Genomic DNA, 25,522 nt, shown 5'->3' on the forward strand with positions numbered 1-25,522 from the left:
AATATCACCTAAGGGAAATATGGTTCCTCTTTCCTTTTGACTAAAGTTTCATTATACAATTAATATCGTTGAGTATGAGGTCCTTATTTCTAGTTTTCATGTCGGAATATCATAAAAAATTAAGCATATTCACACTCATGATGACTTTGAGTTAATTTCCAATCTAATCATGGGAACATATCGATCTAAGAAGAGTAATCTATCCCAATATCAATATTTGGATTTATCCTTGCTTAATCAATTCACTTTTTACACTATTGGTAGTGTTCTAGTAGAGAGAATCATCATGCAAATGCAATAGCAAGTGTAGCTTCCCTTGTACACACTAACTGTATTGTAGATGAGGATCACTTCATGGTTCAAATTCCCCACTCTCCTACTATCTCTAGAAAATTGAACCTGATAGTCTCATGTGTGCACATATAGGCTAAAGGGAATCGTATTCACATATCTACAACTATCTAAAGTCTGGAAACTTTTCCAACAACACTAATAAGAATACTCGTGTCTATTTTTGAAAGCTTTTAGCTCACTATATCATTTTGTCTAACATTTTTTTATCACAAATCTTACATTGGTTTCCTTTTTCAATGTCATACTAAGGCTAAAATACCCCTTGCCCTTCAAGATTTGGGGGTGGACACTTTTGTGTTGAATCCTTAGTACATAAATTGATGCACATGGATACTATTGGAAAACAATGGAGCAAGACTCTTTTGACTTTTTCAACTAGAAGTGTCCTCAATGTTAGCAACATGGAAATCTTATTCGAGCTCTTGCATAACTCCATACTCAAACTTCTCCTTGGCATTTTAAAACATGGGGTCTAGATATCATTGGAAAGATATCTTTGTCTTCAGCATAATATATCATTGGAAAGATATCTTTGTCTTCAACATAATAGCTACATATTACTTTAAAAAGTGGGTAGAGGCTATTCTACTTCATTCTGCTAACACTGAAACAATCCACAACTTTCTTCTAAAGAATATAATTTCTTGTTTTGGATTGCCTTTTTTAGCATCGTAAGTTGTAACCATGTACAATTTACACTAAAAATGGTCTGCACTAAAATGGTCTAAATTAAAATGGTCTGAACCTCTCCACTCAAAGTTGAAGTTAGTGTTTGAATCTTGGTCTTCCCTTTTTGATGGCTCCTTCTTTGCATGCATATGGAACATTGCCCCAATCATCTTAGTGTGGAATTTATGGTGGGAAAGATATATGAGAACTTTTAGAAATGAAACTAGTGATCTCAAACAGGTTATTACTAAAATAGAATCATCCATATTCGAAGCAGTAAAAGCTCATGTCTCAAAACATAAAGACTTGACCTCCCCATTCTCTTCATGGGACAACAACATTCTGAATGAATGAAACAACTTGACTCTTCCTTTCAAAGGAATTTTGATGGTAAAAATTGCTAAGGCCATCGACAGAAAATAAATTTGGCAGAAAGTTCCTACTCAGGAATTTTTCAAATTCAATTTTGATGGAGCATCCAAAGGAAATCTAGGGATTTCTGAAATTGGATATGTAATAAGAGACCATAAGGGGATAGTTATCAAAAGTGGTCTAGTGAGGATTCCTGATGACACCAACAATTTTGCAGAGGCTCAAGCCATTCCACTTGGTATCAGACTAGCACATTCTCTCAGGTTCAAGAAATTATTGATAGAAGGGGATTCAATGAATACAATTTTAGCTTGTAGAAATTCAGAAGTTATGAGTTGGAAAATTCATTATATACTACAAGAGGTTAAAATGCATCTTGTGCAACTAGAAGACTACATACTAAGCAATTGCTATAGGGAAGTGAATAGTGTTTCAGATCATCTAGTAAACCAGGGATGTAGATTACCACATGGAGACAAAACTCTTTCCCACTCTGATATGCTACTTGACGGGGAATTAGTTTTAAAAATCAAATATGATTCAGACCTGTTGTCTCACTAATTAATGTTTTTGATTTCATTATAGTGTATCGTATGTCAAATTTGAAGATAACTTTCAAGTATGATGACTTAGGATTTCCCTCATATGTTGGAATATGTATGCAAGCATGGAAGTCATTCAGGATGATAAAATGTTAAAATCAATCCTTTGAGCAAAGTATATACTTTTTGAATAGATTTCCTTTTAGGGAACTAACTTAATGCTTGTAGATCATTAGGGCTCAGCTATATTGGATGACATAGCCAGAACCCCAAATGACACCAATAATCAAGCGGAAGCTCTTGCTCTCTTATATGGTATTAAAATTGCAATCTCATTAAAATTGAACAAATTGATAATAGAAGAATGCTCGATGAACACCATTTTTGTTATCAGAATCAGAGTTTTCCAGATTTGGAAGATTGATTTTGTGTCGACTTAAGTTTTCACCTCAAAAATTGACCTGCAACTTGTTAGTCCATTATAAAAAAAATAAAAGCTACAGGAACTCAAGCTTCAACCAATGAAATAAAGTAAATAAAACAAAGTATACCTTCATAGATTATTTCTCTTTGTGTCCTAACCCCATTGTTCTTGGTTGCAGATTGATGTTGCTCTCAGACAAGCACTGGTAGCTTCCAAGATGACAAATGTGGAATGGACTAATAGATGATATGCAAAAGCTATGTGGTAATATGCTAAAATGATATGAAAATTATTTATGCTAATTTGCTCAAAAACTCTAAAATGCTTAGACAAATGAACTCACAGATGCAAAGATTAAGACTCCTTGCTAACTTAGACTATTGGACATTAGGCTCAAAATGCACTAGAACTCCTCTATTTATAGATTTTGAGTGCATAAGCTTAGGTGGTAGAGATCAACGGTCATGATTAAATATTGCTTTTTGGATGACTATGAGCAAGAGGCTGAAGGTTGAGAGAAAGGGGGAATGAGAAGACAAGTGTCACTCACCTCACCTTGACTGAGGGGAAGACTGAGAGAATCTAGGATTGGTTGGAGAATATTTAGGGATAAGGGGACAAGTGGAGAAGGACTAGGGTTAGGTGGACAAAACCTCCTTCAAGAATATAGGAGTTTTGGAGCAAATATAGGGAGGTTTCAAACATTATGTGCACGTACACAATTTATTCATGAATATGGGAGTTGGAGATAAGTGACTCATAAATGATTTATTTTTATTTTATTTTATTGATTTAAATTAGCCACATGATGGATGAGTTGGCAAAGGTGGAGATGAAGGGTGAGTTGGAAAGTGGTAATTAAATAATTATGAAATTATTTAATAATGGAACTACAGGATAGTGAATAGTGTACAAATATAATAAGGGATGATAATTAAATATTAAATATTTAATTATTTGGCTTAGAAGAAAGGGGGAAATGAATTAATTAATTAAATGTTTCAACTCAATTAATTAATAGAAGAATATTAAATACTAATGAAGTAAATAAATTAATCTTTTCAAATTAATTTTTTAATAGAAGAATAATCATTAAATAAATATAAAATATTTATTTAATTGCTCATAGCCAATTTTATGTGTATACATTTTGCCCCTCTTTGAAATGATGTTGAGACAACATTGTTTCAAATATTAAATCAAGCCTCAATGATGCACCTGACGATGATGAAAATCTTGATTGTGTGCCCCCTCAGGAGATTGATCGTGAAATTATAAAAAAAAATGATTGAGCGATTAATCTCACGATAATTGATTGAAAAGATTTGATTAAAAATAGGCCCTTCAATTAAATTCCCTTTTGAAAAATAAATTAAATTTGCCCCACTTTGAAAAATTAATTACCCCTTCAAAAAAATAAAAAAGGTAATAATTGTAGACGTCAAAAAATGGTCAATGCTTGCGGAGTCATACTTTAACATTGATTCACACTTGGTCTTTATCATTTAAGAGCATCGAGTCATTCTTCTGCATTCTTCATTTATCTCGCTTTCGAATTTGGTCTTGCCAACAACAATCTTCAGTCATGATTTTGGTCGATTTTATCCTTTCGCATCAATGTGCGTGCTCATTTGTCATCATTTTGGACATCGTCAATCCTAATCGATGATAGAATTAGGGTTTTGTCCTCTTATCAATCTTGTCATCTTGCGATCGATTTGTCATCAATCGTTGTCATTTTCAATCTTGTCATCTTGCGATCGATTTGTCATCAATCGTGGTCATTTTCAATCTTGTCGTTTTGCAATCTATTTTGTCATCGATTGTTGTCATTTTTGTCATTTTGCGATTGATTTGACATCGATCGTTGTCCTTCTCAATCATGTCAATTTGGATCAATTAGTCATTGTTCCTCGTCAATTGGCGCATTTATCAATCAAATCACTTATCAGCATTGGTCCTTTGTCAGTCAGAATCATGATCAAATCGAATCGATATCAATTATCTTTTGTCAAGACCTAATTGTCATCCTTGCATTTCTAATTCATCTTCTAGGGTTTCATGATTTATTCATTTAACCTTGTTTGTCCTTTCTCCCTCTAGGTTAAATAGTTTATTTATCCTAAGTCTTCTTGTCACAATTAAATATTTATTTAATTGGCTAACTAATTCCTCCCTCTTTGTGAATTAATTAATGAATGAAAAATTATTAATTAATTTACCTAATTTTCCTAATTTTCCAATTTACTAATTTCTCCTAATTCCTAATTTCCTAATTTTCATCAATTTCTAATTCCCAATTTCTAATTCCTAATTTCCTAATTTCTAATTCATCTAATTTTCAATTTTCTCCTATTTTTCTCCTAATTTCATGGGAATGACATTTCAATTTGTCATAATTTGTCATAATTGACAATCAATCAATTTTGACATAGCAATTTGTCATAATTATCAATCAATCAATCTTGCATAGAAAGTGTCAATTTGTCATAATTTGTCATGTTTGTCATTCTTGATTTGAAATTTCCATTCGAATCAAATTCATGCTAATCTTGTGATCTCTCCAATTTGTCTATAAATTGGATGAATTTCTTCAATCAAAGCCCCTGGTCGAATCAATCACGCTTCTAGTACCTTTATGCTGTCATCTCGTCTTGTCTACTTGCTTTCACATCATGCTTATGCACTAGTAGGTGAGATCCACAAACAAAGCTATTTGAAGGAGAAAGAAGGACAATGGAGTCACATGAAGGAGACATCTGCATTTGGTTTGCTTAGTTTTCAATCTTGAATGTCTTGTTTTCATGTTTTCATTGAATGTAATTAAGATTGTTGTCATTGCAATTGAGTTTTTGTGATTGAACTAGGCTATTGTTTATGTTGCTTTGATGATTTCTGAATTCCTATCTACATTAATTGGTGAACCTGACATGAACTAACCCCCTAATCATACTTTTGAGTTCTTTTGAGTTGATTTGCAGGTAAAAAACCAAGAAATAGGGTAATTCAGGGCTTTCTGAGAACTTCTGCACCTGTGTAGGAGCAATCTGCGCCTGTGTCAAGCATTTTGCGCCTATGTCAAGGACTTTTGCACCTTTGTCAAAGGGACTTACACCTGTGTTACTTCATTCTGCGCTTGTGTTACTGCATTCTGCGGCTATGTAAGACATTCTGCGCATGTGTAAGGCCAGAAATAGAGGTAAAAAGCAGTGTTTTTACTTGCAAATTGCTTTGTTTTGCATTCTATTTCTGCATTTTGGTTTTTCTTTGGTACTGATTCTTTGTGCAGCACCTTGGCATTACGCATGGCAAAGACAAAAATGAAACTACTAACAAAGTTTATGCAGGTTCGCTAGTCAAAGATCAAACAAATCAAACTTCTGACTTGGTGATTTTGCAGGTTGCCTTGTACTCCAACTAAACTTTGTGTTTGTAATTCATAATTAGGCACCTAGTATGATTGCTAAATAGGATGGAATGAGCGTGTGTTTGCTTTGATTGTCGATTTTGACATTGGAGTAGGAGAGTATGCTCTCATCCTTCTTAGGGTGATCAGAAATCTAGATCTTCGATACCATTCTCATGGCTCAGATTGTTTGTTACCTTTAGAGGGCCTGCCTTCCCGACCATTTGCTTTCTTTTGCAAGCAAGTGATAATCATGAGAAGGGAATGACCCAAAGTGAGTATAGCTAGAATACCTTGGCATTCTAACTCACTATAAATAAATACCTGATGGGCGAAAGCTTTGAAGGAAGGGTTATGTGGGAATTGTAGTTACTTGGGAAGTGATGACCCTTGGACTCTTTCTCATATCAGCATCTAAGTAGGGCCTCATGGTCTAAATCATGCTTGCACGACTACATTTGTTTGGTATCTTGGTGGACTTATGTCTCAATCACGCTTGCGTGACACCAAGGAGTTACGCTTAACAGAAATCCTTACTATACACCTTGTATTTAGAGGCCAAAAAATCCTTCTAGTTGCTTGAGAAGGACAAGTTCGAATACATGGAAGAGATACTAAGTTTTCCATGGGGAGATTTCCATGGGGACTGATGCTTGGCTGCCCTGAGAAGTGAGTGTCGTGGAGGGGAGCCTATGGGGTCAAGCATCTATGTATTTTCCTTGAATCTCATAACGAGTCTACCTCTCAAGTACCTACTGTCCTTACCTACCATAAGAAATGTGTGAATGAGCATGATTGTTTTGAGTCTAATTTAAAATATCTTGTCTTCTTTGCTTGTCAAAAGTTGAGTTGTGTTTCATTTCAAAAACAAGACAAATTGATTCAAAACAAGGTTAAACAAAAGAGAACATTCATCCAACAAAGTTCAAAACATTTTCAAAACATGGCTTTCAAACACATTGAAAAACTTTGTCTCAACATTCATGTCACTTTAGGCTAGGTTTTGCATAGTCCAACTTAGGTCCTAGGGCATATTGTCATCTCCTTTCATTTTAGTCTTTTTCATTGCAAGCGTCCTCATTTTGCACTTAGGTTCAAAATCATTTCCCTAAGTTTGCATTTCATTGTCATATCCAAGCTAGATTTCCATTTAGGTGACATTCGTGCATTATCCTTGTCATGCTAAAATTAGGTCTTGCATAGGTTGCATTTTGCATATTCCAAGTCATTGGTCTTCACATATCCTTATCATTGTATTGTCATCTTGTCTTGGCTTCATCTTGTCATATCATATCCTTAGATCATTTTCATGTCATATCCTAAGTCATTGTCATAATCATTGCCTTCTTGCATTTAGTCTCAAAAATTTGGTTTGTCAAACTTTAAAAAAATCAAAACTTTGGATGATACCCTAAGTTGTTGTTAATAAGTCTTGACCTTGTCTAAAATTTGTCCTTTCATTAATATCATTTTTGTCAAACCTAGCTTAGTATCCAAGCATATAGGTGAGACATTGTCAGTTTGTCCTAATGTCACTTGGTACTTTTGTCCTTTGAGGTCTAGACATCATTTCAATTTCCTAAGGGTCTCATTTTTAGAATTGCATTCATGAATTTGTCAAAATCTTGAAAAAACAACAAAAACATTAAGTTGCATTGTCATCTTTTAGGTTGCATTTGTCAATCCCATTAGTTGCATTGCATAGTGACATGTTTGTTGAAATGAGGTCTCGACCTTCTTACGAAGCCATGTCATCACAATTGAGAAATCAATCATGTCAATCCAATCTCTACATGTCTCAGAACTTGGATCAAACTTATCATGATGATGTAAATGTCCAAATACAAAAACCAGAGGAGAAGCTAGCTCAAGAAAATGAGATTTTGGAACAAAGAGTGAAAAACATTGAGAAGAATAGATCACAAATGTCCAAAATGTTTCAAAAATTTCTAGGTCGAAATCCAAAAATTGAGCCAATTGATGTAAGATCTCTTCTTGAACGATCAGACATACCAGCTCTCCTCTCACAAATAGAGATGATGAAACAATTTCAAGAAAAGAGACAACATCAATTTCAACATTATGTGCCTCCACATCAAGAACAAGAAGGTGTTTACTATCAATCAGATTTTCAACCATCACAACCAATTGTTCAACAGTTCCAACATTTCCAATAGACACAACCAATGGTCCAACATATACAACCAACACAACCAATGGTCCAATTTCAAAAATATGTCCAACCAACTATACAATGTCCACAAATGGTTCAACCAATGGTGGAATATCAATGTCAACAACCACAACCAAACATTCAAAAACAAATGTTGCAGCACACACCAACCCAAGTTTCAAACATGTCAGAACAATTGAACCAAGTCCAATATCAAAACATGACATCAGATCAGAACCAACTCCTTGCCAAACAAGTTCAAATTCTAGATTCAACTATATCAAAACCTTGAAAGAAAGGTGGCTTTATTGCAATGATCTTAAGGAAATTACCAAGTGATTTCTTTGAGGAAGATCAAGATAATACACTTATCTCTAGCAATGCCTCATCTCCCCACAAACAAATTGACTCTCCAGTGGCATCTATCCCTACACCTCTAGAAGTTTCCCAAGAACCTTCCATATTGTCCTCATCAAACAATACACCCAAGGATGAAATTATCCAAGGGCTATCCATAATTGATTGCCAAGATAATCTAATTCATGATGCACATCCTTGTCATGTTTCAAAAATACAAGACTCAATGCCACCATACACTTTATTGCCATTACCTATTTTAGAGGACCCCATTCGAAGTCCCTCTTCCTCATGTTCAAGCATTGATTCCTTGCCAGAATCCATCACAAATGTTCAAAGTGCATTTCCTTCATGCCAAAACATTGATCCCTTGCCAAAATCCCCCATGCATATCCAAAGTCCAACCCCATGTCAAGAGTATAATTTAGAGCATGAAGAAATGTATCTTAAAACAGATCAAGATCAAGATCTTGAAACCTTATCATCCCATCCAATTGTTGACTAGGACCCCATGTTCCTAGATACTCATGATGATTCCCCTATTCTTGTCCATCCTATCCAAAGCCCTATTGACACTCCATTCCCCGAGAAAGATCAAGATATCCTAGTCCATCCAATCCCAAACGACCCCCTTCCATTTCATGAACACAATATGCTTTCAAATCCCATTGACATTCCAGATATCCCTTCCATCCTTTCTGATGATCCCATTAAAATTCAAGAGAAAAGTACCTTTGAAGAGGATTCCAATGATCTTCCTCCTTGTCAAGATCAAATTATTCCTTTAAATCCTCCACAAGATCCTTTTGTTCCTCCATCTCCTTGTCTTAATGCTCCATATACACTCCAAGATCGCATTTCTTTTGATGATCCCATTATTTCTCCCATTCCATCTCTTGAAGAGCCTGTCATTGAACCATGTCCACTACACAATCGTAGTCCCCCTCATGATCCTAATCCCCTTCATGATTCTAACGTGTCAGTGCAAGATGTTCATGAACCCTCGACATGCATAATGGGTTCTTCCACTTTGGTGCAATTCGATCCACTTCAAGATCTCATTATTTCTCTCATATCATATCCACCTCATAATGGACTCGCGTCTTCTTCCCAAAGAAAAGAGTATCCTACAAGTCAAGATATTCATAAAGGCAAAGGAGTAGATCTCCATAAGAAATAACCCCTCCATATCAAAGAAGATCTTAAGGGTTATGTCTACACAACTCACTCTCAAGACGTTGGTATCCCTCCATCAAAATCAAAACATACACCTTCCTCATCATACTTTCCATCCATCTTAGGTCCTTATATCCCTTCGTCCTCTATGCAAGGTCAGCAAAGGCACACATCCTTGAGTCAATTTCATCAATCCAAAAGAATTCCATTTCATTCATATCCATCCATGCATTCCTTTCCCCCTCCAAGCAATTTGGATGCCAAGTGTAAATGTCATAAGTCTAGCAATCCACATGTATTCAAGGATCAACATTTCCAATATAATCGACATGTCAAAACAAAGAACAATATGATCTATAAAGAAAAAGAAATATCCAAAAGGCCACAAAGGCCCATTGAGAAAAATAAAGAAAAGTCAAAATATATATGGGTTCCTAAATCCCTTGTGCAAGCAATGCACTCCAAGGAACCACAAAAGCATGAAAAATCAAAAACCATGTGGATCCCTAAGCGGCTCTTTGAAGCACAAAAGTCTAAAGAAACATCCAACTTGGCATCCAAAGTTGCTATTCCTCCATCCAACCCTCTCAAATTTGTTCCTCCATCACCTTCTTCATCCATTTTGGGCCCTTATGTCCCAAAATCCCAAGCCTTTCCTCCCTCAAAATCTCAATATCCAAAATACATTTTTCCTCCATCAATCCACCACCCGTCAAGGTGTGTGCCAATGTTGATCTTGCCTTCATTTCCATCCACTCAAGCCCAATTCTTCCAATACCCCATCCATTATCCAATGCATATTTTCCATCCTTCGATCCCTTTGGTCCAATCCTTTACATAAATCCTTGCCTTAGTTTCATCTTATTTTCCATGTCCTTATCCTACCAACGCCTTTGCGTATAATTTTAAAGGTCATGGTCCATTTTTTTTCAAGGCTAATATCCAAAAAAAAAATACGCTTGAGTCCTTCTTCCATCCCCTATCATGTGTCCATCTTCTATTGAAAAAGTCAAAATACAAAAATAAAAGTGAAAAAAAAGACAAAAAAAATAAAATAGTAAAGTAAAAATAATTCGTCCACTAGTGAAAACCTGGCAAATAGGTGCCTTGGGCAAGTCCCATGATGAAAACCTAGCAAACAGGCGTCATGCGTAATCTATGGACTTCTTGCACACCACACTTGGGGGCAGGTTTCCTCCTTCATATCCTATTGCCCTTCATTATCCTATCATACTCCTTCATGTCCTATTACCCTTCCATGTCATACTCCCTCATGTCCATTTTCCCTTTCCACCTTTGATCTTGACAAGGCTGAGGATCTTCGTGAGCATCATGCATCTTGTTTGCATCTTTTAGTCCATCATAGCTTTTGGTCATTTATCCATTTGCTTATTATAACTTTTCATCCATATTCCCTATCTTATTGCAACTTTCTGCCACTATCCCGTATCCTATCCTGACCTTCAGTCCATGTCCCTTATCCATTCTTGGTCTTTCTTATCCTATCCATATCTTATCACTATCCATACACTCTTTTTCATTCCTTGATCATTGATCTGACATAAGGATGCAAAATTTAAACATGGTTTCAAACACCTCTTGACATGTCCCTCATGCCATGTCATTGCTTTACATTGTCATATCCAGTCTCTTGTCCCATCACGCAATAGCCATTGAAAATTGCATCCGTATTGTCTCCATGATAAAAGGCCTTTGTCTTCCCTCTATCCACCATCATTTCAGCAAGCCTATTTATTCACCTGTCATATTCCTTGCCTTGCTAGACACTGGGGGCAAAAATCATAAAAATTGAAAAATGTCTTGAAAAAAATCATCAAAATTGAAAAATGTCCTGAAAAAATCATAAAAATTGAAAAATGTCCTGAAATAATCCAAAAAAATCAAATAAAGTCCTGAAAAAATCCAAACAAACCAAATAATGTCCTGAAAAAAATCCCTAAACATCAAATAAAGTCCTGAAAAAATGAACCAAAAAATTGTAAAATCTCGAAAAGAAAAACAAAAATATCCCCTTTGTGCATAGACAGATCGCTGAGCATACCTCCAACAACAATTAATCACAACGCTGCACTTTAATGCAATCATGCATTAACAGATGAACTTTTTCAATCAAACCAGACATTCAAACTGATCAACATTGTCTTATTAATCGAACATCAGCATCACTATCATTTGTTCTTGTCACTATTATCATGGGTTTTATACAGGGTGTGGTATACTCGAAACCAGACTGTGTCCTATCTTAGACGAGGTACCACATTCCCTGAAACCAGACAGCATGATCTTTCTTGTTTTCCACTTTTGACAATGACGATCAGACTGTTTGTTTGACTTGGTTGAATTTGTGTGTCTTATCTTTTTACTGATTTATCTTTGGCTTCGATCATGTTCCTATGTTTCTCGATGATGTCACTGAGTGATTTAGAGTGACCGGGATGGTTCATGGTCCCTTTCCTTTTTTGTTGTGTTTGTTGTTTGTAGAATGTTTGTCACAAACTGGGGCAACTATATCATTGGGTGTCTGTGATAAGTACGTTCGCTTTGTGAATGCCGCACATACCTCGACCCTTGATGTATGCACCCTAGGATGCTTCACTCATTCCTTGTGTGCGATGTGTCTGTCTTTCGCAAAAAGGGTTGTGTTTCAGCTCTGGCCTTCAATGCCATGATGCTCTGCATCCGCTTTGCTACAATAAATAAAGGTTCTCACCTACTTATGTGCATTGGTGAAAGCAAGTTTTTCTTCATCTCTAACTGTCCTCTGTCTAATTTCTTCTTACTAACATTTCTTTCGTCATTCTTGGCAGTCTGTTTGATCCGTTCGAACCTATCATCTTCTGTCATTCTTATCGATCACTTGGCCTTTTTTCTAGATTTTTCCGGCCAATTCTTCGAGGGGGCATGCATATGTCATTGTTATTTTTTGGGGCATTTTCATTATCGTTCTTTGAAATAATGCTTAAAATCGCATTGTCTCAAAGAGGGGCAAAATGTAGACGTCTAAAAATGGTCAATGCTTGCGGAGTCATACTTTAACATTGACGCATTGCCTTATTTTAGGGTTTTTGCATTGCATTAACATTTCTCCTATGATTCGCACTTGGTCTTTATCATTTGTGAGCATCGAGTCATTCTTCTGCATTCTTCATTTATCTCACTTTCGAATTTGGTCTTGCCGACAACAATCTTCAGTCATGATTTTGGTCGATCTTATCCTGTCGCATCAATGTGTATGCTCATTTGTCATCATTTTGGACATCGTCAATCCTAATCAATGATAGAATTAGGGTTTTGTCCTCTTATCAATCTTGTCATCTTGTGATCGATTTGTCATCAATTGTTGTTGTTTTCAATCTTGTCATCTTGCGATCGATTTTTCATCGATCGTGGTCATTTTCAATCTTGTCGTTTTGCAATCTATTTTGTCATCGATCGTTGTCATTTTTGTCATTTTGCGATCGATTTGACATCGATCGTTGTCCTTCTCAATCATGTCAATTTGGATCAATTAGTCATTGTTCCTCATCAATTGGTGCATTTATCAATCAAATCACTTATCAGCATTGGTCCTTTGTCAGTCAGAATCATGATCAAATCGAATCGATATCAATTATCTTTTGTCAAGACCTAATTGTCATCCTTGCATTTCTAATTCATCTTCTAGGGTTTCATGATTTATTCATTTAACCTTGTTTGTCCTTTCTCCCTCTAGGTTAAATAGTTTATTTATCCTAAGTCTTCTTGTCACAATTAAATATTTATTTAATTGGCTAACTAATTCCTCCCTCTTTGTGAATTAATTAATGAATGAAAAATTACTAATTAATTTACCTAATTTTCCTAATTTTCCAATTTACTAATTTCTCCTAATTCCTAATTTCCTAATTTTCATCAATTTCTAATTTCCAATTTCTAATTCCTAATTTCCTAATTTCTAATTCATCTAATTTTCAATTTTCTCCTATTTTTCTCCTAATTTCATGGGAGTGACATTTCAATTTGTCATAATTTTTCATAATTGACAATCAATCAATTTTGACATAGCAATTTGTCATAATAATCAATCAATCAATCTTGCATAGAAAGTGTCAATTTGTCATAATTTGTCATGTTTGTCATTCTTAATTTGAAATTTCCATTCGAATCAAATTCATGCTAATCTTGTCATCTCTCCAATTTGTCTATAAATTGGATGAATTTCTTCAATCAAAGCCCCTGGTCGAATCAATCACGCTTCTAGTACCCTTATGCTGTCATCTTCTCTTGTCTACTTGCTTTCACATCATGCTTATGCACTAGTAGGTGAGATCCACAAACAAAGCTATTTGAAGGAGAAAGAAGGACAATGGAGTCACATGAAGGAGACATTTGCATTTGGTTTGCTTAGTTTTCAATCTTGAATGTCTTGTTTTCATGTTTTCATTGAATGTAATTAGGATTGTTGTCATTGCAATTGAGTTTTTGTGATTGAACTAGGCTATTGTTTATGTTGTTTTGATGATTTCCACATTCCTATCTAAATTAACCATGGGCCCATTTTATCTTCATTTGCAATTTGTCAGGTTTTGGACAAAAAAAGAGGAGTTGTGTTGGAGCGTTGAGCTGGCAAGATGGTGATCCTGTATGAGAACCATAGATTTGAGCACGTTCATCGATATTAGCGACCTGTTGAGTACGACCCACCAGTTCATGGTCTATCTGATCTTTGTTCTTGATTTCCGTATGAATTTCCATGTTTTTTGCATGATTTAGGGTCTCGTCGATTTTCTTTTTTTTGTTTCACGCTTTCATTTGTTAGGTTAGCACTTTTGTGTTTTTTGTTAGCACTTTTGTTCGTTTCATGCATTCACCTTATATGTTCACGCATCTGTAATGTTGGTTAGCGCTTTTGCTTGCTAGGGTCACACATTTGTGATTTTGGTTAGCACATTCACTCTGTTTTGTGCCTATGTACCTTTGGTTCATGCATATGTTAAAATGTGCAATGCTTTTAATGAAAACTAAACTTTTTTATTAATGCAACATTTAAGTTCACTCTGATGGATTTGATTAGATGTTTGATGCTCCAATTTGATAGATTGATAGACAATTGATGATGATTGATAACTATGATCTATGATTTGATTGATTTGATTTGATAGATAGATTGTTGATTGATAAGGAATTTGATTGCTTAATAGATGTTTTGATCGATAGGATAGTTGTTTGTTGTAACCATGATTTATGGTTTGATTAATTTGACAGGAGCTCGAAGAGACCGCTTTAGTCTCTAATGAAGAGTTTGATATGTTGATAATTTGATTGATAGCATGATTTTCTTGATAGATAAGATTTTCTTGAGATGTTTGATCGATAGGATAAATGATTGGTAGACAAACTTGTCTAATTAAATAGGAGAAACTTGATGTTCTCCATTATCGAGAGAAATTCCCAATGATGCACCACTTGGTTCTAGAGTTGTCCTAGGTTGAGGTTAGACACACTGATGCTTGTGGTCTTTGTCACCTCTTGTATATGCTTGATATCACATATAATAGGGGTCTTTTGACAGGATCGACCGAGAGATGGTATAGTGAGCATAACATGTTTCATCTACCCACTAGTGAGATCAGTGTTACGCTCAAGGATGTGTATAGGATCTTACATATTCCTATTACTTGCGAGCTTGTCCAGTATGACTACAAGGATTTAGGAGGCACTGAGGCTTGTAGGGAAGTTTTTGGAGATGAGAGCATTGATGGTGGGGAGATCAGATGGGAGGCTATGATTATGCATTATTAGACTCTCACAGTTATACTCGCAGGTTTGATTGGTGTATTCATCTTCCCATGCAGGAGATCATGAGGGTTTGTTGTCAGATGGGGTGACATTCTTCAGAGTATGATGGAGCATCATACTCAATATGCTTGGATTATTTGCATGCTCATGCATCTTTATCATGATTTTCATTAGGTCATGTATGGTGACGGGGCTAGCCTGTTTACTAGGTGCACACTCCTACAGATCTAGTGTTGGGAGCATATAGTTGTCACATGGCCAGTTCATGATAGGGTTTGAGGAGACGGTCAACCTTTTGTTTACTTGTATAGAGGTATCATTACTCAGCCTAAGCTGGGTAAGCTAGAGTATTAGAGACAGGTTCTTAATTCTATGGATTCTGTTATTTGGTAGCCATGCATACATTGTGAGCCTTGGTTAGAGGATACTTGTGTATTACCTTTGATCTTGTAGAGAAGATATTTTATCATTCATACTCCTTTCATCATTGAGAGATAGTTATTTGGTCATATTTTGAGATAGTTCGGGATCATTTAGCATATGCCTTCTGGTGTGGCCATTTATGTGTGAGCATACAAGGACAGGCGATGTTGGGGTCCTGCCTTGTCTTTTGATATAGCATACATAGATTTTTTGGATGTTCCTCATGTTGCTTATGATTTGAGACCTCATATTTTAGATGCGGGTATCACAACTGATTATGCTCAGTATCTTCTTACTCATCCATTCCTTCTTATTATTGATCCTATAGACCCTCCTTCCAGCTCAGGAGGTGAGGAGTTAGATTCTGATGATCCCATTGTGAGGAGACGAAGACAGAGGAGATATCTCAAAGTTGCATGGGAGGCGGGAGGATATGATGGGGATGAGGATGGTGATGGTCATAGAGGGAGGCAAGGATGGAGAGGAAGCAGGGCTAGAGTCTGTGGAGGACCTTTTGGACATATTGATTGGATTGGCAGGATAGGGGGACCACTTCCTATGGAAAGTAGAGATGTAGGTCGATTTGGTGGGAGGGATACAAGTAGAGGCAGTGGAAGGATTGGATTAGAAAGGGGACTACCCTCTCTTGGTTTGGGTAGAGGCGGTGGATCAGACAGAGGTCAGGGGAGGGGGATCAATTTTGGTTAGATCTGTCTAGATCCTAGGGTCATAGAAGTGCAAGGAGGCTGGGATGAGGAGGAGAAGGATTCAGAGGACCATGTGTGACTGATTCATCAGTGGATCATGAGATCCATGCAAGGTCAGACTCCAGTTGGTGGAGAGGTATGAGAGGTGGGTGGTGACGAGGCTATGCAGGATGCACCTCAGTAGGAGACTATGGATGATCTCAGAGTGCAGATTGATCAGCTGAGAGCACATGTACATGATCTCACCCTTGAGAGAGATAGAGAATTGAGTAGATACCTAGATGTGCAACATTTAACTGATCATATACATGAGGTTGGTTCTAATGCACTCTCAACTAATACTGTCAAAGCGTTATTCTGGGATGGGAAGGATATTGTGCATTAGCAGAGATTATATGAGGATCTGGTCTTAGAGAGCCAAAGAGCGGGCAGTTATGCGACCACCCAGTTACCAAGTAGGATGGATACAGATAATGGTGGGGTTATGGGGCCTCCTTAGAGGGATGGAGACACAGATCCAAGAGCAGGACCATCTGGTGGATCTTTTTGTCCACCTACACAGAGACAGATAGATTCAGGCGACAGTGGCACTAGACACCCTTGATTTATATCTTTTGAGACTTGATTTGTATCATAGGACATTGTATTTTATTGATTATTTATTTGTAATATCGTTGTATACTTGGAATTTTTTATGTTCATGATGATATGCAGACATGGACTATATATGATGCTTTGATTCATGATTTATTATGCATGCTATTATGATGATGATTGCCTATATGCATTGATTACATGGATGATTCTATGATGATCTTTTCTTTCCTTTATGTTTTATGATATTATAACAATCTATATGCCTCTATGATATGATGATGTTTCTATGATGTACATGATCTATATGCATATGAAAATGATTGTATGATGCTTAACTTAAATGATTAAATGCAATGATCTATATGAAAATGCTTATAATGATGACTTATGCAATGGATGTTTATTTCTATTCCATGACGTACATGCATATGATGATGAAATTATGAAATGATACTAATGAGATGTATTTGATTTTGATTTGATGATTTGGATGATGTTTATAGATGATAATGTAAATGCCTATGATGATTAGATGATGAGATAGTAATGATGTAATAATATGGTTAATGAATCTAAATGCAAAAATGCAATTAAATGAACCTAATGGATAAATGATTGTAAAGGAATTAATCATAACTAGATGCAAAAATGATAATAATAAATGAACCTAATGCAACTCATAATGATATGATCAATGTAAATTGCACTCTTTTAAAACTAATGTAATCCTAATGCAATTAAAATGAATGCAACTAATTAATGATGAATGATGAACGATATGATGATCATGCAAACCTAATGATTGAAAGATGAAATGGACCTAAATAATTGAATGCAACCTAATGCAACTTAATATGATCAGTGCAAATTATTATTTTTTTGTCCAAATATACTCAATCTTTATTTTGACCGTTGATCTCGAATAAAATAGGATGAAATGCTTATAATGTAACTGGCAATGATTGCTTATAATGCAAATGCGAATGACACTAATCTAAAATGTTCTAACTTAAATTGTACTGCCATTCCTCACATGCTTTCTTGTAATAGTACTTGATTTCATCATTGAGCTTTTAAATTGTTGTAAGAAAATACAAGCAACTTGACATAATGATTCAAGTTGACCTGAGTACTCCTTATATGGATTTTGATATAGCAAGTTAATACAAGCAACTTGATATGATGAACCAAGTTGACTTGAGTATTTCTTGCAGAACAAACAAGGATTATCCCCTTTCATGCATGACTCGGTACATCCTCCATGATCTTTTGTCGATCACATCCTTAGATGAGTAAGTACATTACTAAGAGATAAACCATAAACAACAAACAAATAAAATAATCATGCCCTATCATAGCTCCTCTAGTCATGGACATCATCGAGTTGCATAGGATACATGATTAGAAAAAATCAAGATATAAACATTGAATCATTTATGTCGCACATATGTTCTTATAGTCATTAACTGATATAATCATCTTGATGAATGATCATTGATAATCCTTCATTACTTGCTGGTTGAAATCTTTGTATTCTGAGTTTCATGATTCAGTTGTTACAAATGTCTTGAACTTCGTTGCCTTGTTTCTCGTCTTCTGTTTCAAAACCCTAGGTGTTTTTAGTTTTTTCTAAGTTTTTGAATGTTTTTGGATTTTTTGAAGCTTTTAAAGATGCAAAGGTTTTAGGATTTTGCCCTCAATGAAAACAAAATTTATGATGGATATACAAAGGATAATCCAAACCATGGTGGGATACGATGCAGATATGATTGACTCTAATAAAATCCAAGATAGTGACTACGCTAAGTATGTCAAAGATTGATAATTGTTGATAAGCTACAAATTTCCTACTAATGGTTCAAAGCAATGGATGTGATAGATGAAATGGATATGCTAGGATGAATAGATGAGAAAAGTGATCTCATAGATGTAAGAACCCACTTTCATGATAACATTTGTTTACCAAGTTTTCACCATCTAAATTTATTGTATTTTTCCATAGGAGGGTTCGCACGATCAGTAATACGAAGGAATGGATGAGTAAGAAGATACTAAGCATAATCAACTGTGATACTTGCACCTAAAATATGATGTCTCAAATCAATAATGGACTATATTTTCAAGAGAGATCTTGCATATTGATAGAGCCGACAAAAGCAATAAACATTGGCACACCAAAGGATCCCAAGGTCCTTCATCCTGCTGCATCATTATTAGATGAAGAAAAGAATGACTACATAGAGTTCTTCAAACAAAGGAATAAATTTTGCTTGGTCCTATGCAGACATGCCAGGAATTGATCTAGATATTATCATTCACCATCTCAATGTGTCGACTTAAGTTTTCATCTCAAAAATTGACTTACAACTTGTTAGTCCATTATAAAAAAAATAAAAGCTATAGGAACTCAAGCTTCAACCAATGAAACAACATGAAATAAAATAAATAAAATAAATTATACCTTCATGGATTATGTCTCATTGTGTCCTAACCCAATCGTTATAGGTTGCAGATTGATGTTGCTCTCAAACAAGCATTGGTAGCTTCCAAAATGGCAAGTGTGGAATGGATTGATAGATGATATGCAAAAGCTATGCGATAATATGCTAAAATTCTATTAAAATGATTTATGCTAATTTTATCAAAAAATCTAAAATGCTTAGACAAATGAACTCATGAATACAAAGATTAAGACTCCTAGTTAACTTTGAATATTGGACATTGGGCTCAAAATGCACTAGAACTCCTCTATTTATAGATTTTTGAGTCCATAAGCTTAGGTGGTAGTGATCAACGATCATGATTAAATCTTGCTTTTTGGATGGCTATGAGCAAGAGGTTGAAGGTTGAGAGAAAGGGGGAAGGAGAAGACAAGTGTCACTCATCTCACCTTGACTGAGTGGAAGATTGAGAGAATCTAGGATTGGTTGGAAAATATTTAGGGATAGGGGGACAAGTGGAGATGGACTAGGGTTAGGTGGAAAAAACATCCTCCAAGAATATAGGAGTGTTGGAGCAAATATAGGGAGGTTTCAAAGATTATGTGTACGTACACATTTTGTTTATGAATATGGGAGTTGGAGATAAGTGGCTCATAAATGATTTATTTTTATTTGATTTTATTGATTTAAATTAGCCATATGATGGATGAGCTGGCTAAGGTGGAGATGAAGAGTGAGTTGGAAAGTGGTAATTAAATAATAATGAAATTATTTAATAATGGAACTATAGGATAGTAAATAGTGCACAAATATAATAAGGGATGATACTTAAATATTAAATATTAAATTATTTGGCTTAGAAGAAAGGGGGTAATGAATGAATTAATTAAATGTTTCAACTCAATTAATTAATAAAAGAATATTGAATACTAATGAATTAAATAAATTAATCTTTTCAAATTAATTATTTAATAGAAGAATAATCATTAAATACATATAAAATAGTTATTTAATTGCTCATAGCCAATTTTATGTGTATACAGATTTTATTCTTCAAAAAGTCAAAATGGTTTTGAAAAAAAATTGAGGAATACTTAGTCACCTACTATTATAGGGAAGCTAATCAAGCTGCTGATCAATTAGCCAATACAAGGTGTTTGCTTCACTGGGGGGAAAAAATTCTCTTCCAGGATGACATGTCTCGCATTAATGAGCTTTAAGGCAAATTAAAGTAGGACATTGTTAGCAATAAAGAGGAGGAAGACTGAGAGGGGGGGGGGGGTGAATTAGTCTTCACCGGATCTACAAACTTAATCACAAAAATAGATCTGAGAAACTGCAACAGTAATAAAGATAAGCAAATTAACAACACAACACACAACACCAAGATTTTGACATGGAAAACCCGGATAAGGGAAAACCACGGTGGGAACCTACCCATAGTAAGATGATACTTTGCAATAGTATGCGAAATATTACATTGGGGAATGCACATGCATTTAGGCACATTGCCTAAAGTTCACCACTCAAAAGATAATGGCCCGGAAGGATACAACCCTCAGGGAAGTCTCACTCACTTACAACAAGACTCAGACTACAATCTGGAAGAAATGAACTAAACGAATAGCATCTCCAAATGTCTGATTACAGTTCCAGTTAAGCACAATTGTCTGCTCAAAAACACTAATCTCCACATAATCATAATACCAAAGGATAAATCACTTCTTTGCACATACACCACTCTCTGATAATGCATACACAACAATGACACCTAAATTACATGAATATATCACCTATATATACAATTCATCAACCTTGATAACAAGGTCGGCTAAACCCTCAACCCTCAATTACAAAATTACATCACACGATACAAAGATCGACCACCAGACTAATATAATGATTTACATGACATAAAATGAACCTAATGCAAATTCCCAAATGCTCAACTCCACCGTAAATCTCTCCAAGATCAACTGCAACACGCTACACCACCAAAAATATCGCATAACATGAAAATCATCACTAGTTCATAGAAACCATAAAAATGCACAACGATCAATGCAGATCACTAAAAAAAATAGGAAATGACTAGGAAACACCAGCAAGAACGTTAGATTCAACAGGAACAGTTGCACCAACACCACTTATCTAATCTTCATCGATCAACAACTAAAGCTCAGGAATAAAAATAATCAGCAACTGTCACGAAAAAAGATAACTTTTGGAGCACCAAATCACGATCCATCTGAAATGAAGATACACGGGACCATTCTAAATAATATCCCAAAATATTAGCACAAGGAATGATCACACCGAAATATACAAGAGGAAAGACTGAACTTCGCAATACAATGATCAGTAAAACAACACTACAAACCAGATCATAAGATCTTCACAATCAACACACACTGGAGAAAATCAAAAGAATATGTTGACATCAATGACAACAACATATCCTAGCAGCAACAATGACTAACAATATCCAACAATCACCCCCTTTGGCATTGATGATAATAGATGAATGTGAAAAATAGTCAATGCAAAGAAAGAAGATATTTCCAACAAACTCCAACAAGCTCCCCAAGACATATAAATAATTTTTTCACATTAACTCTCTCCCCCTTTAACAACAATGCTAGTGATGTCAGAACAAAAAACTAAAACCTCTCTCTTCAAAACAAAATCATGAATCTCAAGAATCTCTCCCCCTAAAACACAGACTACTCCACCAGAGGAGCAACCCCAACTCACCAATCTAGATAAAAGAATACGGCTTTGCAGTCCACCAGATTGATGCAACTCAATGCATCTAGTTCTCATTAGGAGGGATAGATACCCCCTAACTTGTCTCTCAAATAGACAAATGTATCCACAGGAAAGGGCTTAGTGAAAATATCAGATATTTGTTCCTTTGTAGATACGTACTCCAACTTCACCTTCTCTTCACTGACTTGCTCTCTCAAGTAATGATATTTGATTGACACATGCTTAGTCTTTGAATGTTGCACCAGATTCTTTGACATGTTAATAGCACTAGAATTATCATAGTAAATGACAATAGGCTCATCATAAATAACTCTGATGTCTTTCAACATTTACTTCATCTAGACTACCCGAGTGCAATTACTAGTAGAAACAATGTACTCAGCTTCAACAGTAGATAAGGACATTGAATCTTGTTTCTTACTAGCCCATGAAACCAAATTCTTTCCCAAAAAGAGTGCTCCACCAATAGTGCTCTTTCGTTCATCTACATCACCAACCCAATCTGCATCAGTGTAGGCACATAGCATGAAATCATCATTCCTCAGATACCACAAACCATAGTCCATAGTCCCTTTTAGGTATCTGAATATCCTCTTAACATCAGTGATATGACTCTCTTTTAGATCAACTAGATATCTAGCAACCATAAACACAACATGCATGATGTTTGACCTAGTATGAGTAAGATATAGCAGTCCACCAACCATAGATCTGTACAAACTCTAATTAGCTTTCGAAGATTCATCATTCTTAGACAATTTACAACTAGTCACCATAGGAGTTCCAACCTGTTTAGAGTAATCTAACCCAAACTTCCTTAGCAATTCCTTCACATACTTAGTTTGAGATATAAATATACCTTTTCAAGTCTGTGAAATTTGCAAACCCAAGAATTTTTTTTCTCTCCTATCATAGGCATCTCAAATTCTTTCTGCACATCATCAACAAACTTCATGCTCAATTTGTCATCACCTTCAAAGATAATATCATCAACAAAGACTTCAACAATCAAGATATTATCATTCTCTATCTTAAAGTATAGATTATTGTCAGCAACACCTTTACTAAATCCCAATTTTAGTAAATGTTTATCTAGGTTAGCATACCAAGCTCCAGGGGCTTGCTTTAACCCATAAAGAGCTTTCTTCAATTTACATACCATGTCTTCATCATCTGATAATGAAAATCCATCAGGTTGTTCAATGTAGACTTCGTCCTCAATTTCACCATTCAAAAAGGTAGATTTGACATCCATCTGATATACCTTGAAATCTTTATAAGCATCATATGTAAGCAACAGTTTAACAACTTCAAGTTTGGCCACCAGAGAAAAGTCTCCTCATAATCAATTCCTTCTTTCTGAGAATACCCTTTGCAAACCAATCTAGCTTTATTTTTTACAACTTCACCATCTTCATTCAATTTGTTTCTGAATACCCATTTAGTACCAATAACATTTTTATCCTTAGGACTAGGCACAAGTTCTCATGTGTTATTCTTTTCAATCTGATCTAGTTCTTCTTCCATAGCTCTCATCCGAGTTTCATCTTTACAAACTTCAACATCTTTAGGTTCAACTTTAGAAATCAGACACACTTCTTCAACAATTAACCTTCTTCTAGTCATTACACCTTTATTCTTATCACCAATAATCTGATTTTCATAATGCTTCAATATTACATACCTCGGAGTCGTCTGATTGTTCTTATTATCAAGTTCCTGCACCTCTTCACCAACAACAACAACATCCGGATTAATTGTCTCTACCAGATCATTCTGCTTAGGTTCTTCAGTCTGAATAGGAGCTAAAACAACATGTTGTCCATCATTATAACCACATGCTCTGATCTCTTTCCCAAGGTTCTCATCCACCTTCACATTTTCACTTTCCACTATCTTTCTCAATCTCTTATTGTAGCACCGGCGGGCTTTTCTCTTTGTGAAATATCCCGAGAAAATTCCTTCATCACTTCTAGCATCAAACTTTCCTATATCCTCAACTCTCTTGATATAATATTTGCTACCAAATACTCTGAAGTATCTCATAGTAGGAACATGACCAAACCATAACTCATAAGGAGTCTTATCAGTATCACCTTTTATGTGAACTCTATTGAATGTGTAAACAACAGTGCTAATGGATTCTCTCTAGTAGATCTTTGGAACATTCCCTTCAACAAACATAGTCCTTGCAACATCCAAGATAGTTATGTTCTTTCTTTCAACAACTTCGTTTTGCTGAGGGGTTCTAGGAGCGGATGATTATCTTCTAATCCCACGCTACTCACAGAATGAATTGAACTCACCAAAACATAATTCTCCACCTCTATCAGATCTCGGACACTTTACCTTCAAACCAAACTCAGTATCTACCTTAGCTTTGAATATCTTGAATTTGTCCAATACTTCTGATTTCTACTTCAAAAAGACAACCCACATCATCCTGGAATAATCATCAATTAGGAGCATAAAGTATCTATCACCTTGCATGCTTCTAAAATTTGTAAGGCCACATAGGTCAGTATGCACAAGATATAGCAATCCATCTGATGTATATTGCTTGCTCTTGAAAGAAATCCTTGTTTTCTTACCCAACTGACATTCTTTACATACTAGATTAGCAGGCTTAACAATCTTAGGTAGATCTCTGATAGCTTGTGTAGAACAAATCTTAGTCATTGAATCAAAATTATCATGATACATTATCCTATGCCACAACCAACTTTCATCAATTTGAGCAATCAAACAAATTTTCTCATCGACATTCAAATGAAAAATGTTACCTTCAGTCTTAGTTCTAGATGCAATCTCTATACCAGAGGCATTTAGGATCTTACATTTTCCTTTCTTGAATTGTAGATCATAACCTATATCAACCATCTGTCCAACACTCAAAATATTATGCTTCAAACCTTCAACACACAAGACATCATCAGTGTTATGCCTACCATCAAAAGAAATAGAACCTCTTCCACATGTCACACATGCTTTGTCATCTCCAAATCTTACTATTTCATACTCGCAAATTTTCTTTTATCACCAGTCATATGATGTGAACAACCACTGTCAATCACCCATTCACATTTCTCTTCAACATTAGCATCTAAAGCTTTCTCTTCAATAGTGCAACTTGTGGAATCAACAGGTACTGGTCCATCTTCCTTAATGGCAATAAACCCAACTTCATCTCCTTCTGATTCTTCATCTGTAACACCTTCATCAGCAACATAATAACAGTTCTTTTGATTTCTATACTTCCGGTTAGGCTTGTAAGGCTTATCATACTTCTCATGCTTCTCATATCTATCATTCC

Source organism: Cryptomeria japonica, chromosome 9 (assembly GCF_030272615.1).
Source record: "Cryptomeria japonica chromosome 9, Sugi_1.0, whole genome shotgun sequence".
NCBI lineage: Eukaryota > Viridiplantae > Streptophyta > Pinopsida > Cupressales > Cupressaceae > Cryptomeria > Cryptomeria japonica.